This window comes from Podarcis pityusensis (genome assembly GCF_964106645.2).
Source record: "Podarcis pityusensis genome assembly, chromosome: 1".
NCBI classification, from domain to species: domain Eukaryota; kingdom Metazoa; phylum Chordata; class Lepidosauria; order Squamata; family Lacertidae; genus Podarcis; species Podarcis pityusensis.
Window position 1 is genome coordinate 38584105 of NC_138028.1, and position 14498 is coordinate 38598602.

The window sequence follows — 14498 nt, forward strand, 5'->3', positions numbered from 1 at the left end:
AGCAGCCGGAGAGCCGCTCCAGTGAAGAGCCTGACGGGGCAGCAGGAGCCGGAGAGTTTGTGTTGCCCGCGCGCCGTCGTTACCCGCGAGGAGCCTGAGTGCGCGGCAGCGGGGCGCCTCGCCTGTAGCTTCGCCCGGCAGCTCCCAGGCAGCGCGGGAGCCCTTTCGCCTTCCCACCCCGCGCTTAGAAAAAGCCAAGCCGGGGAGAAGGCGGCTTGAAGGACCGGGCAGCGGCGGGAAGGTAGGTCCCAGTCAGTGCAGGGGGCTGCAACCTCCAGCCGCCGCCTCCTTCTTCTCCTCCTCAGGCGCAGCAGGGGCCGCCCTGCCTTGGCCGCCTGCCGCAGTAGTTCTTCGGAGCGTCCCTCGCGCTTTCCCCGCGCCGAAGTTGTGGGTCGCTTCGGAAGAACGGCGGCGGAGAGGAGCTGGCCGCCGGGGAGAGGCGCCGCGCCCCTTCCCGCCGCTTCTCCCTTCGCCTTCTGGAGCCTAGTTAACCATAAGCCCGAATAGGAGGAGGAGGAGAAAGAGGAGGTGGACTCTCCATTTGGCGCTGCCGGGAAGGAGCGCCTTGCGCCCGGCTCTGGTGGTGCTGGAGGAGGCGCGCCCCGTCCAGCCTCCTCTCTTTGCGCCATGAGGCGAGAGAGGGAGAGAGAGACTTGCTTGGGATGGTTCGGCTTTATACAGCTGGAAGCGTGCTTTGCGGGTGGGGTGCGCGCGCCTAAAATGGTCCCGCTGGCGCGATTTCGTGGGCGAGGTTTGGATCAGGATCGAGACACGCATTCCAGAGCTTTTCAGGCTGTAGTAGTTGTTGTTGTTGTTGGGTGTGTGTATCTGCTGTCAGAAAAAGAAAGGAAAAGTTCGGCGGGCTGGCCGAGTTTCCCAGCGACTTCTAGGGATGTTGGAAAGGGTTTCGCTTCCTGGTGCGTAAAACGGGGGGCGGGAGGGAACTCGAACCCGGGAGATCGGGGCTGGCCCGGCTCCATTTTCCTGGGGCCAAATCGGCGAGGCTTTCGTCTGGAATCCGGCCACTCTCTTCATTCCTGGCCGGAGGGGGTGTGCCGCTGGAGCCAAAGGTACACAGAGCAGGCTTCTTAACCCTTTCCTAATCTTTGCTCAGTTAAGCAGAAAGTTGCTGGGGTTGGGGAGCTTGCCCGTGGGAGCGTTACTCAACTCTTGGAAGAAGTTGCATTTCGTTTTGGTCGACTTCCCCCGCATGTGTTTTGTCCCTCCACAGTCGAATGCATTAGTCAGATGCTGGACTTGCAGCTTAGAAGACAGTTGGGAATTGGTCCAAGAAATTCTTATGCAGTCTAGAAATGGATGCTCTCCCCCAGTGCTTAGATTATTCGAAGTTTTGCTCCTTGCTGTCAAGCCAAAGATACTGAGGACGTTTGTAAGCAATTAAGTAGATATGTTGGGGTCTAAATATACAGATAGCCTGGTGCTGGTCATCTTAAATCCCACAGAGTTCATTTAATTTTGTGTTTAGGATTGTAGCTCTGTAGGATATATTGACTGAAGCTGATAATGTTACCACACTTAATATTTTTTCATTGCATGTGCTTTGAATAACACAGCTACAAATCCAGCATGGATATTTTTTAAGAGCTAAAGAGTATGCTTAAAGTGGAGCAAAAGTCTATGCCTTAGCTAAACATACATTTAATTAAAACATACAAACCTTCATTTATCTCTCGCCCTGTTCCATTAAAAACAAAATTTTCTTCATGTGTATCTCTCTGACTTCTTATACCATCCATTTATTTTTGAGACCCAAGCAAGTTGCTGTCATATTTTTTTAGCTCAAATAGCAGCAAAACCAATGTACCTTTGCCATTCAAGCAAATACTTACGACTCTCGTCGGAGTTCTAGTTGGTGAAAAGAATGATTCCAGCCTGTATTCTGAAATATTGTTCTGCTTCATTGTGAAGAATGGGCCTCTAGTGCACCATCCTGATTTTCTTCAATAAGGCATAGAAGCATTTCTTACAGTAGTCACCTTTTAGGTACTTGTAAGTAGGAAGAGTAGCATTAAGAATAGAAGTATAAGAACTATGTTGGACCTTTAGAACACCCAGCAGCTTTCATTTGCATGGTCTCTTCCATTTTCCTATATTGTCTTCTGTTTTGTGCTGCTTTAGAGGTTTAAAACTGTCTTGCAACTCTAACCTCCTTTTATATTCCCTTTTTGTGATATAATTGCCCCCCTGACAGAAACACAGCTATGAAACTATTTTCTAAAAGGAAGGTGACCTTTCCCCTTCTCGTTGGTTCATTGGCTGTTTGGAGTGAAAGGGAAGTGTTTTGAAGAGTTGGGAAGTTGTATCTTGGAGTTCAAAGGAGATCCACTAAAAGCTCAGGAAAAAGCCCCTTTTCAATTAACTGAATTGTTGACATAATTGGAGCTTAGCCTAAACTGAGCAAAACTTTTGGCAGGGAAGCATTATTTGTATTAGCTGGCTGCACCTCTCACAACATGTGGACTTAAATATAAAAAGGAAATTATTGGATTGGGAATTCCTTTTATTTTCACTTTGTACTGTGGCATGGCACATTAATTTCAGTAAGAGAAGTTATTAAGGAACAAGATCTCATGATGCGAACTTGATATTTTCTATGTAAGCTATTTTTCTGTTAATGCAGAAGATTGGTAGAACGTGATTTTTGGCTTCCCAGATTTTCAGAAACTCTTGGTTTGTGTGATGAGGGCAATGCACATTGGTGGGACTGAGGTGCATATTTTTAGTTTGTGCATTTTCTTCTCCACTTAACCATCTCGGTGTTCTTTGATTAACCAATATACTCTGAACTTTGGGGTGGGTTGTTTGTTTGAAATATCATTGTGGAAAATGGCAATTAAAATGCAATGAAACTTGCATCATAACCCCCTGTTGGTTTTGTGGCTTCTGTCGCCTTTCACCTCTGCTCCTCTCAGCCCAGGGTTCATTGCAGTGCATCTTTTGTTGCTGTTTTAAAAAATACACACAGACTCACCCAATTTTTAATGGCTTTATTTGTTAGTTGTCCTAGCTTTCTAAAGCATAGCTAACTAGTCTCCTGTGTGTTTCCAGCCATATTGCCTAGATATTGCTGTATTCACCCTGTTTACTGAACCAAAGGAGTAGGATTATGACAGGTTGCTAGAAGTGCTTGAAGTTTTTCTAAATGTAGCTGAGAAGCAGCCTATCTATAGGGCAGGCATAGGCAAACTCGGCCCTCCAGATGTTTTGGGACTACAGTTCCCATCATCCCTGACCACTGGTCCTGTTAGCTAGGGATCATGGGAGTTGTAGTCCCAAAATAATCTGGAGAGCTGAGTTTGCCTATGCCTGCTATAGGGTCATATCTTACTGTACATTCTTGTTAAGATGCTAATGAGCCATTAAAATTTTATTTTAACTTACCAATGATGCTTCTGTGTCACTAAGGCATCTAGATATGCAGAAACCACTGCTTTGTTTCTGGGTGGGCATGTTTCACTTCCAAAGTGCTAGACTTGGGACCACCCACTATGATACTTGGCATTTGCTTTTGGGTGTTTAAAGTGTTTCACGTATGTCATCTTTGTGCAATCCTTATGACAACCCTGTAACAGAGGCCAATGTTATCCCCAGGCCAGTGTTATCCCCATATTGCAGGTGGAGAGCACTAAATCTGAGAGAGTCCTAAGGCCACTTACTCACTGAGTTTTAGCTTCGCAGCCACTACCCCAAAATCATAACCTTATTTATAAGTCACACAAAGTCAAGTAGCTTTCTTTGTGCTCTTGATTATAGAAATGACTGCAATTCATGTATGCTGTAGCCTTTGGGATCAGTTAGTATCTTAGCACTACTCACAAATGTCACCTACTGCCTCCTGAATAAAAGAAGTAAAAAAGTAGATTAAGTTAGCTCAAATACAGTTGACAGTAAACTGTCATGTTCCAAATAAATCTCTAGGCCCATGGAAAGTAAACAGAAAAAGGCACAAATGTTTGCACATTAAGCAAACCTACTATACCAGTTACAATATGAAACAGGATCAGGCATATGTATCTTCCTGTGATGCCATAGTCTCTAGCATGATTTATACTCCAGTAGGGTGGATGCCCTTGTGATTTCCTGTCCTCTGAAGTTTGCGAGGAATGTTAATTAGCTTTAATTTCTTTGGGAATGTCTCATGCAGTGCAGTCTCTGAATCCTCACCAGTCTAACTATTGATATAACAAAAGCACATTGACTGTAAATGTTCAACTTGAGGGGCTTGCTTCCTTACTATAATGTACTGAGCAAACATCCTTGTTTGAGCAGTGTGATTTTAGTGTGACATTCTCCAGTGTTCACATATATTTCTGGCCAGCAATAGGCTTGTATTTTTGAATTGTACAAGAGTTGAAGGTCCAAGAGCATTGATAACCCCTTTCTCTGAGCTGAGACACAGGCAAGGCATTCTCTGTAATCTGTTCCAGCATGACAGCAACATAAGGAAACCTTGTTATGCTCCCTTTAACAGTCACCTTGCCTCTCATTCTGAAACACAGACAAAAGGCTGGTAGAAAGTGTCTGATGCCTAAAGTAAGGTCAACGTCCTTGAGAGCATCAGCTGTGTTAGGAGCTGGATAGATAACTGGTGGTCCAGAGTCTCCCTATATTTAAACCAAATGATTGGTTGCTAGAACTTTTTGTTATGTCACTGGATTGTATGGTTCTTACATGATGACTCCAAGAGCTAATGATGAGGCCTTTTGGTTTGCAAGAGGGACTTTAAGGTGGACAGTTAAGAAGGTCAAAAGTATAATGAATATGTTTTAAATTAAAATTTTGCATAGATTTTCACCAGGCTTCCACCTGGTATTCCAAATAGCTTTCTCCCCCATTTCCTCATCACTTTGTTTTCTGTTGCACCACTTGATTTCTGCAGTCATTCGCACACCCCTGCCAAATCTGCCCCCCCCTTCTTCCAATCTTGCCATTACTGAAATGTTTTTGGAGCCACTGATAATGGCCTTCCTTTCATACATTTATAGCCCTATATAATACTAGCTGAAGGCAAATGTTTTCCATTTTTCTTGCTGATTCTGTGTATGCTAACTGACCAATTTCCTGTTACGTGGGATGTGATGATGACCTTAACTCACCATCCTCAATACCTTTAGCCCCTTCAGGTTAAAATGAAGAGCACAAATCACAGTACACGAAGGTACAATTTCTCCAGTGTAACTTACGCAGTCAGTCAACAGTCACATTTGTTTTCAAAAGGAGAAACATCCCCCCAAATGAGGAGATTGGTAAAAAGGAAGTTGAAAGGCAAAATCAAGAGGGTCAGATCACTCCAAAATGGCTTGAAAGTTGTTTGAAAAGACAAGTAGCTGGGATAGCTCAGTTGGTAAGCATGAGGCTCTTAATCTCAGGGTCGTGAGTTCAAGTCCACATTGGACAAAAGATTCCTGCATTGCAGGGGGTTGGAGTGTTTGACTCTCGTGGTCCCTTCCAACTCTACAATTCTGCAATATTAGTTCAACTGGAATACATGTGGCAGATAAGGAGAGGTACCACAAAAGCTAAGAGGGTGAGAGTGTGGTTCACAAGCAGAGTTAAAGAAGCTATTGGAGGCAATAAGGCTTCTTTAAAAAGTAAGGCAGGGGGAATCTTGTCCAAATGAAGAGAACAAAAATAAAGTTCAAGCCAGACAATAAGGTATACTAAAAGAATAAGAGAAGCACATTTCTAAAAACATGAAGACCACCACCAACAAGATATTTAAATATAATAGTAGCAAAGGCCTCTTTAGGGAGGCTTTGGACCCTTGAATGACAAAGGAGTCATTAGTGTGCTTAAGGAGGTTGCAGAGAAGCCGAATGCAATCTTTGCTTCTGTCATCACAGAGGAAGATATAGAGTACACCTGAACTTTTGAAAGAGGGTAATCTGAGGGACTGAGGCAGATAGTGGTAGAAGAGATGATCTGATCATCTCAGCCAAATAAGACAAAATACAGTATTTCAGATCTCCAGGTCTGGATAGCATCCACCTGAGAGTTCTGAAAGAACTCAAATATGAAATTGATTATCTTCTACCCAAAAATATGTAACTTGTTCCTTAGGTGAGCCTCCATACCTGAGGACTGGAAGATAGTCAATGTATTACCATTTTTAAAAAAATGGATCAGGGGTGGAAGACCCTGGAAATCACAGACTAGTTAGCTTATCATCTGTCCTGGGTAAACAGGTGGGAAAGCATTGTTATGGATAAAATAACCAAGCATATAGAAGAACAAGCCTTGTTGAAGCAGAGCTAGCATGGCTTCTGTAAGGGCGAGACCTGTGTCATGAATCTTTGAGAATGTCAACAAGCTTATAAACAGAGGTGATTCAGTTGACATAGTTGACAAAGTATCTCACAAAAGGCTTCTGAGTAAGCTTATCAATCATGGAAAAAGAGGCGATGTGCTCTTGTGGATCAGGACTTGGTTAAATAGTAAGCAGTGAGTGGGAATAAATGGACTGTTCTCTGAATGGAGAGGTGTAGAAAGTGGAGTCCACCAAGGACTCTAGAACTGGTAGACATCCAATGGAGCTAATTGTGGAAATGTTCAGAATAGATAAAGGGAAGTTCTCCTTCATTTAATGCATAGTTAAACTATGGAACTTGCTCCCATAATCACCTCTATCACCCCTATTATACACCCATAAATATCATTCTAGAGATGTTTTCCTCAACTTTAGATGATACGGGACTATGGGGAAGGCTGGCTGGCTGAGGCCAGGAGATTTTTCTGCTCGCCTTCCAGATACTTCATAAGGATTATTTTCCCACTGTCTCTGTAGTCAGCCATGTTTGGTAGCAGCAGAAAGTAAAAGAAAGGGCACCTGGTACAGAAAATGGAATGTGCCCCCCCCCCGATGTTCGGTGTATTTTGGGATGGACAGTATGACGTAGGAGCAGTGTTTATAAAGTTCACAGAGTCTTGCTTTGGGGGGCAGTAAGAACTTATTTTCGTAGAAGGACAAAACCCAGCACTAATTTGAAAAAGCTCCAATAAATCCAGGAAATATTTGCTGCCAAAATGCTCTCAGGAAATATTGGATCGGTCTTTCCATTATCCCCTTAGCACATGTAAACAAAAAAGCTTGGCTTTACAACATCATCAAATAAACTAAGTCTCTTTTATTGTTCCACTGCAGTGAGAAAGAAGGAGAGATAAAAACCTGGGGGAGGTTGATGCATGTTTTCTCAGATGGTGTACTTTAGTTTTGTACTTGTTGCGCCACATAATACGTGAATTTCTTTTTCATATAATTGTTCGCAAAGTTCTGTTTGATTTAAGAGTTAAGCAGTGAATAGGCTCTTTAGTCTTCCTTGTCTGGGCTGATTGAATGTTTTGAGCATTTAAAATTGATACTGCTTGTAGCTGGAAGATGTGGAAATTGATTATAGAAACATGCACACACCTACCTTTGAAGATCAAAATTATTATTGAGATTAAGGCTTTTAAAAATATTTGATTGGAATACTATAAAGTGAATTTTACATTCATATTTTGTTGATCCAAAAGTGCATATAGTCAAATCTGCTAGAAGTTGTTGGGATTTAAAACTTTGGACTCCATTACATATTTGTTTTTTTACCAGGTTTTGAAGTGTTGTTCTTTTGGCTCACCCTTCAAGCCCCCTTTTCTTTAGTCTGAGGAAGGGTAGGAGAAAAAGCTACAGGAAATATTTTCACATTGTTTTGCCATTGACCTCTTCTTCACAATGCTGTTGGGTCTGCCTAAAAGCACGGCATGGGTGTGGAGACCAGCAGTAACCTGTCAAGAGTGGTGGGGCTAGATTGAATGGAGTTTACCACATGTACACTGCACACTTGCCTATACGTCTCCAGGGTCAAGCTATGTTAAATTAATTGTTACAAGTAAATTAAAGTCAAGTAAAAACCCATCTGTCTAAAAATTTCCCTCCACGCCCTCCCTCATGCTTCCTGGAGTTAAACCGAAGCTGCAATCTTACTTAACATTGCTAGGCAGCAAGTCCTCTGAACACTGTGAGGTTTATTTCCAATAAAACATGCATAGGATTGTGCTGTCGGTTGTGATGCACTACAGCCACTCAGATATAACCATACCTTTCCTACAAAACTGATAAAGGCTCTACAGTGGTACCTCAGGTTACATACGCTTCAGGTTACAGACTCCGCTAACCCAGAAATAGTGCTTCAGGTTAAGAACTTTGCTTCAGGATGAGAACAGAAATCGTGCTCCGGCGGTGCAGCAGCAGCGGGAGGCCCCATTAGCTAAAGTGGTGCTTCAGATTAAGAACAGTTTCAGGTTAAGTATGGACCTCCAGAACGAATTAAGTACTTAACCTGAGGTACCACTGTAGTTGGTTTTTAGGGCTGCTTAGGCCCATGTATTTCTCATAGATGGCATAGAGGTGGAGAAGGACCTGCTTAACCCTTTTCCTACTAGCCATTTATTTGTTCACTCAAAATTCCCCCGTGGATTCCCAAGTATTGTGGGAAAATATACAAAGTTGTGGACCCCTTATGCTTTTCCCTGCACAGGTGGGAAAACCAGAGATGGGGAATAGCTGAAAGGTTTAAGCATCCCCCCTCCCACTTGTCCTCATCCTTTAACTCATTCATATCTGCATTCCAATGGTGTGGCTTTTTAAGAAAGCTTTCCTGTACTAGGAGCATAGGAAGCTGCCTTATATGAGTCAGGCCTTTGGTACATCTAGCTCAGTGTTGACCATGGTGACTGGCAGAGACTCTCCAGAGCAGATGTGGTTCTCTCCCAGCCCTACCTGAAGATGCCAGGGGTTGACTCTGGGACCTTGTGTGCATGCAAAGTGGATTTTCCTGATGCCCTAGAGAACAATGGAGTTTAGCACAGCGCAACTTGTGTAGTTAGCATCAATTTCTTGTTGCTAATGAACTTACAAAATGGAAAGTTTTCTGTGGGATTTTTTTTAAAAAAAACAACTGGGAAATTTTCTGTTTGGGCAAATTTTCTGACCCTATTACTGCTTCACTCTATTATTAAAAATGAAAATAAAAAAAATCCTGATACACCTGCAGCAAATTCTTGAGAGAGGGAGGAAGAAGAGGGAAGTTGAATGACACTGCCTTGGCTGTCTGGGGAGTTTTTTTTCTGCAGAAGTTATTTTCCTTTTCCCCCTAACATTTTTATGTACATGAATATCATGTAGTCAGAGCTGTTCCTAGCACTTACGTATTTGCATTTGAAATGCGACAGGTGGGATAAATGATATAAGCCGCCTACATCCTTGGCTTATATGTTGATTCTGGAATAAATAAACATTGTGGTGTAGTGGTATGTGTCTGTTTTTGTAAGGACTCGTTTTTGAATAATAACTGATTGGATTAAGCTCAGATTTCCCTTTGCTGATTATTTAAGACGCAGTTCTTTGCTAAAAACCTCTGGGTCATTCCACGCCAAATCACCTGATTTTAATACTCGGCCGTGCTCTCACGACTCAGATTTTCTTCCAGTTTTTTTTTTAATGTGTAGATACCTATGAGATAACCTCTAATTAATTTTTTTAAATTTTTTTTTTTGGTTCAAAATTGGGCCCAGGTCCAAAAAAAGCTGACAAAAAAGTAATATTTTTTTTCTCAAAAAACTACTTCAAAATCAAATTATTTTATAACCACAAAAATACCCTCCTTATTTTTAAAACACAATAAGTACATGGTTAGCCCATTCTACAACAAAAGTATGATACATGTGTTAGTCATGGTTTGTGTGCTATGGCTTATGGAACCTACTGGGGGGGGGATGACAAAAATTCACTTTGAATGGTCGGTGACCCTTTTCTCTGGCACTTAATACCATTTTTATACCTTATTTTGAAAGAGACCACAATTAGCTTTATTTTGATACCAAAATAACCCTAATCAGTTGAAAAATACGCAAAACAAGAGGTTTTTTTTCTAAACTGACACAGAAGTTACACTAGCCTAAATCGCGTGAAAATCGACATTTTCAAAAAATTCTCCTGGGCCCAATTTTGGACCAAAAAATCTTTAAAAATTAATTTGAGGTTATCTCACAGGTATCTACACATATCTCGCTTGAAGCCTCAATCCTATTGTAAATAATAATAATAATAATTAATAAGCAACAACAGACGGTCAAGTTGTTCAAATCTACCTGTGACACGACTTATCTGTATATGCATTGTAGTTCTGTTAGAAGAGAAAGAAATACTGACGAGAGAGAAGCACTAGTGACCTGGTTATCCACTCTTCCTTAAGTGTTTGTTCAGGAAAGAAATTGCCTATGCCAGTGGTTTTCAACCAGTGTGCCATGGCACCCTGGAGTGTCTTGAATGATGTTCAGGGGTGCTGTGGGTAACACTGGCCTCTGTCCCTCTTTTCTTCCCTTCTTCTTTGGATGCCCTCTTGCATCTCTGCCTCCCAAAGCCCTAGCTACAACCTCCCAAGGCAAATGGTGCCTCTAGGTCTGGTCAGGGGTTGCTTCCCAGGCCCCTGTCCCTACAGTGTGAGGAAGCACCTCTCTTTGGGGCAAGGGAGGCAGCTCAGAGACCAGAGGCTGCCCAGAGGACTCCCAAGGAGAGGGGAGAGGAGAGGAGACTGAGTGAATCCTCCACAAGGGAGTGTGTTTGATAAAGGGTGAGAGGCTGCCAGCTCTGCAGGCAAGGGGTGACATAACTGGGCCTCTGAACCTCACAGGGCTGCTGCAGAAAGAATATAGTCCGTCAAGGGAGCCGTGGACTCAAAAAGGTTGAAAATCTCTGACCTACGCTCATTCCTGTCTTTGTATGGTTTTGGTACTAACAGAAATTTAGAAACTTGGGAGCTTTTCTTTCCGTCTTGAAGACAGTCTATCTCAAGGGCAATTCAGAAGACTGTTACAATGATTACCGTAATTAGCCGCTTTGAGCATAGTGAGAAGGTAGGATAAAATGATTTTAAAATTTTGTGCTGAGGATGGAAAATATTTCAGTTTTATAAGTACTAGCTCCATATTCTCTTACAACCTGCACTCATTTTTTAGGATTGCCAAGAACTTGGTCTTTGAGATGCTTTACCTTGGAACTGGTTCATGCATGCGAAGGAGCAAAAAAATAAGCAGTAGGAGCCATTAGCAGTTGTTTAAGTTCCAGAAATCTTAACAATAATCTCATTGATTTCCCAACAGGGGAGAGATTCAGATCCTGCATAATGCAGGAAGTTGCTTGTGCTACTTTTACCATGCAGAAACAGCTTTCCAAGTATGTTTGGGTGTGCAAGCATGCACTGTCTCACACATCATGCCAAACCTTGGATTCTGATAGCTGTGGTGTAAGTACCCCCTCCGTAGTTTGAGCTTATAGACATATAGCAGGCAAATCTGGTTTAGAGATACTTTTGTCTGCTTTTCTTTTCCGTCCCTTTAGAATGAAGCTTGCAACAGCCTCTTGAGGCAGAACAGTAGCTCTAACTCTGATTTGTCATTTGCTGTAAATACAGCCATAACCTCAGGTCACATGTGGCGCAAACTGTGTTTTGCAGAGCAGCTTCAAACAGTGCCTCACAAAACAGTGCAAGTTTGGATATAATGCCGAACTATAACTTTGCTTGATGTCTCTGAATAAGAGTCAGGGGAAGTAAGGTAGGAAGAGGTGGCGAGAGACTTGAGGAAGCTTTTTTGTACGTTTGGTGGGAGAAATTGGTATGGTGGATGATGGGAGAAATAGAAGACGAGTCAGCAGGAAGGGCAAATGCCCCCAAATTCTATTGCTTGTGAATGTACCATAGAACTATAGACTATGTGGAATTGTTTACTGCCTTCACTTTTTAAGTAATTGAGCTACAAAGTGGAAAGGTAATAAAAGCTCACTTGGATCCAGTGGGTGTTAATGTCGATTCTTGCCTCAGGGATACTTTAATTTCATCTTTTCGTCTTCACGGCAGCTATTTCGTACAGAGTTCCACACAAAAAACCGGCAGAACTAGAAACTAGTTGGAAGCCTTCCCATGTTTGGCATGGCTTTTAATGCATGCGAAGGTTTGTGAAAAGGATCCATCGTCCTAAAAGGTTTACCTATTTTTAGATAGTCACAAACTGGGGCTTATTGGAAAAAGGAATTATTCTCAACTGAGATTCATGAATCTTTTTCTTATAAACGCTATGTATGAGAAAGTGACTGAGACAGAAGCTGGACAAAAAAATTAAACCATTACTGAACCATGTTAATTTATTACTGCAGCTTTTCTGAGTGTTTTGAGCAACAGCTTCGAAGGAGAAAATTATGTTGCTTGGTACAATTTATACTTGTGTTACAGATCAATTGCTAATGGCAACATTAAAAAGTTATTGCCATCTTAGCTTAATGTTAATCAGCTTTTGTGCATCATCATGAATGGTTTTTTTACACCCGTTGCCATTGCTAAGTGTTACTTTTCACTGTTTTCAGAAGATGAAAAGGTATTTGAATGGACTACTCAGCTCTTTTTATTTTTAAAAAATGTTGCAAGCTTTCAGCATCAAGTAGTGCATAACTGCCACTTTGTAGTTTTACTTTGTTGAAATGCTGTGATCAACTATATTGATGTTGTCGTATTTTGTTTTTAGCTTTTGGTTAAATTTTGTTTTAGTGTATATGTAGGCTCTGCCCTGGGACCTTTGAGTGAAGGACAGATCGTAAATATTCTTAATAACCAAATGTTGCCGGGGGGGGGGCGGGGGAAGAGTGGTATTCAGCAATAGTCCTATTCAGAGTAAACCCATTGAAGATACTACACTTGATCTTAGCCAAAAGGCCGAGAAGCTGAGAAATACACGTCGCATCACAATCACCACCTATTCGCAGCATTTGTAGATTTTAAAGCAGCCTTTGACTCCATCCCAAGAACTCGACTCTGGGACAAACTCAACAAATTATCCATAGACCAACGTCTGCTGCTACTAATATACAAACTGTACAATAACACACGACTTCGCATAAGATGCAGCCAAGAAGCCCAACTCTCTAATTTCATTAGAACAACAAAGGGAGTTAAACAAGGATGCATTTTGGCCCCCTTTTTGTTCAACATCTATATAAACTCCCTAATAGACCACCTACAAGGAGCGGATACACACGCCCTAAAATTAGCAGACAAAAAACTGCCTATCCTACTCTATGCAGACGATGCGGTTATATTGTCCCAGACTCAGATGGGCCTCAAAAGAGCTCTTAACAGCTTATCCCAATATTGTAGAGAAGAGAAACTAGCAGTGAACTACCAAAAAACAAAAATCATGGTTTTCTCTAACAAAAGGAAAATATACAGATGGAATTTAGACAATCAGGAGATTGAACAAGTGACATGCTTTAAATATCTAGGAGTGATATTCCAAGCATCAAGGAAGAAGACTGCCCACATAAACTACAGCTCCTTTACAGCACAAAAAAGTACAACAGCAATCCTAAGATTCCATCGTACAACGGGAGGAAATTTCATTCCTGCTACAATTAAACTATTCGTTGCAAAACCAACAGCACAAATCCTGTACGGCGCACCACTCGTCTCCCTCTCTAATCTAGACCCATATGAGAAGATACAATCAGGTTTCCTTAGATCACTCCTGCAAACACCTAAATGCCTCCCAAACGCCGCCTTACGACTGGAAACGGGCTTATACAGCATTAAAGCCAAAGTATGGATAAGAACTTTATGCACTTGGCTAAGACTTAAGAACTCGCCGGTTGGACTACTTTCCCTGATGCTTCTTGACAAATTCCAATCTAGCTGGTTGAAGGGCATTCTCAGAAAACTGGCCACATATGGTCTCTCCCCAGAGTATTTATTAAGTTTAGAAAGGGGAAGGGCGAAGAACATAATCAAAGAAAGACTCAGGGACATTGAAACCCAAAATGACTTTAACCAACTTCCGATAACCTATAAACTTCTATACAATTCCCAAAGGCCCCATCTAGCAAACTATCTCAAAGTTCTAGACAACGCTAAACACTGATGGGCATTTTCCAGGGCCCGCTTTAACGCTCTCCCTTCAGCTCTTCTAGAGGGAAGATACGATAAAATACCGATCGAACAAAGATTATGCCCCTGTAACAGCAATGAAATCGAAACCATTGGGCATGTCATCTTATACTGCCCATTATATCGAGACTCAAGAAAAGAGCTGATCGAACCGATTCTGAGGAAAATACCTCGTAGTACAGACGACACCTATATCAGACACCTCCTAGCTGACAAAGAGCCCGAAATTAACAGGTCCGTGGCAAAGTACTGTTACATTGCAACAAGAATAAGACGAGCAATGACGTCTACAAAGGAGTTCAAACTGTAAACATCGAAGGAATGATAATAAACAGTAGCGACTCCTGAATTGAATTTTAAAAACTTAAAACTCGAAACCTGGTCATAAATATAAGCACCAATTCTGTGAATTGGCCATATTTTTTACTGTTACTTGTAGCACAATACTACTCTTAATGTCATATTTTATAAATGGCTTCCTGGTCATTGACCGTATTAAAGATATTTGAT

General features: G+C 41.9%; 1 protein-coding gene across 2 annotated transcripts in view; it reads left to right on the top strand.

The window, feature by feature from the left end:
- The first annotated feature begins 46 nt into the window (after positions 1-46).
- STXBP6 (syntaxin binding protein 6) overlaps positions 47-14498 on the top strand; it is a 99105-nt gene continuing 84653 nt past the window's right edge. Inside the window, exon 1 of one of the 2 annotated variants that reach the window (XM_080979573.1) lies at positions 47-241. The gene's annotated coding sequence lies outside the window, so the exon portion shown is untranslated. Of the gene's footprint in view, positions 242-655; positions 918-14498 lie in introns of those variants that run through there. The other variant, XM_080979574.1, reaches the window with a different exon arrangement.